Genomic DNA, 2,140 nt, shown 5'->3' with positions numbered 1-2,140 from the left:
GGGGGTAGTCCCTTAGCTAATAAAATTGATATCAGAAGTGTGCAAGTATCGGTGAATGGAGCTACCAGAGGGATGGGGTAGTAGGAGAGGAGGAGGGAGAGGGATGGGGGTTTCTTGGGAAATCACTTAACCAAGAAACAGGTTAAGTACCTGTCAATCAAAAGGATGGATTATCCCTAGGGGATCATAATCCACTTAGCAGAACAATAGGTTAAGGATCTGTCAATCAAAAGATTACAATAGGTTTTCCCTGAATTTATGCATGTCCCTGAATGTAGCCAACCTGTACTAACAAAACGCCCTGTAATCCCTTTGTCCCACTACTCCTGTATTGTCCAGATATTCTGGTCTACATACATTTTCCCGCACTGGCAAATGATGTGGTACACTCCCGTTTTCCGGTGTCCTTGATAGTCATCAGGAACAGCTAAAGACGTTAAGAAGTCGACTTGCCGAAACATCAGGCCTTTTGGACAGCGGCACCTGGCTGAATACACAAGAAATATTTTCAATTTTTCTGCTCGAAGAAAACATACAAGAACATATGAAGTACCTTTATGGTGAGCAGGTGCACAACAAAATTAGGAAGCTTGACAAGCTTTGGAACAGGGAGAAGCACCTTTTGGTCTCCCTTGTCTTTCTGCTGAGATACTGAGATGACTGAATCATACAATCTTTTGCTAAGGTCGTTCATCACATCATAATTCCAGCTGCCAATCGGATCACCAATAGACCCAGCCTGGCCCTGGTCAGGGAGAGCATCTGGTACATCCGAAGTAGACTCAACGAGACTACAAGAGAACTCATCTGCTCGACGTGCAGTTAGTCACGACACTCTCCGCTGACTCATGGGAGTAGGTAGGTGCACCTAATTGGTCCCAAGCCAACGGGACATGGCAGATAGCCACTTGCAGACAAACTGCCTAACTTGCAGTTAAGCCACCACAAGAAGAACCTCAGAGAATGGCCATCAACCATATACAGATATTAATTGATCTTCTACCTAATCTATGGTAGGAATGAGGCTAAATTACACACCACAGCCGGCTTCCCCACCAACAGTTGAATTTATCAGTGCAGTGGACTAGGTCGCTCTTGCACTTCCACTGGATCCTGCAGAGGAAATAAGACGTCAAACACTCTGTATACTTACCAGGGCTTTTCCACCAAAGCCAAACGAAGAGGAAAGCACTTAAGGAGCCCCAAGAACTTTATGAGAGTCATGCTCCAAGCAGACAAAGGGAATTTTACCATGTGAAACATACAAACAAAAATTGTACGACCTACTAGAGGGCTAATCCTACAGAAGGACTGCATCTCCAAGACTTTACGGCCTACCTAAATTCCACAAAGAAGGAATTCCTCTCAGTATAGCTGTTAGCAACGTTGGCGCCCCAACATATTAGTTAACAAAACATCTGACAGCGATGCTGAGCCCTTTTGTGCACAAATTCCAGTACCACATACGAAATTCGGCACGTTACATCCAGCACCTCCAGAACATCAAATTTTCAAATGTGAGTGAAGTCCTAAGGGACCAAACCGCTGAGGTCATCGGTCCCTACACTTACACACTACTTAAACTGCCTTAAACAAACTTATGCTAAGAACAAAACACACACCCATGCCCGAGGGAGGACTCGAACCTCCTGTGGGAGGGGTCGCGCAATCCGTGGCATGGCGCCTGAAACCGCGCGGCCACTTCAAGTGCCTCCAGAACATCCAGCTGGGCCATGAACACCACACGGTGAGCTTCGACTTAGTATTTTTCATTTACAAGGGTACCGCTAAGAGACTCCCAAATCCTTATAGGAAAAAAGTTTGGCCTAGCGCTGACGAAATTGTTTGAATTCGTGCTTACATCGAACTACTTTCTATTCGATGCAAATTACTCCGAACAGACGGAGTAGCGGAGGGCTGCCCACAGTCACCAGTGGTGGCCAGTACATTTGTGGAGGCATCTGCAGAAGAATCAGTGGAGTCAGCAGTCTGCAGGCCCTCTTGCTGGTTTCGATATCTGGACGATACGTTCGTAATATGGCCACACGGCCGACATCACCTACAAGAGTCCTTGCAACACCTGTATTCGCTGCATCAGAACATGATATTGACGATTGACATGAAAGAAAACAATCAACTT

The sequence above is a fragment of the Schistocerca cancellata genome, chromosome 4 (assembly GCF_023864275.1).
Source record: "Schistocerca cancellata isolate TAMUIC-IGC-003103 chromosome 4, iqSchCanc2.1, whole genome shotgun sequence".
Taxonomy (NCBI): Eukaryota; Metazoa; Arthropoda; class Insecta; order Orthoptera; family Acrididae; genus Schistocerca; species Schistocerca cancellata.
The sequence above is the reverse complement of the archived record's forward strand: the minus strand, read 5'-3'. Positions refer to the sequence as shown.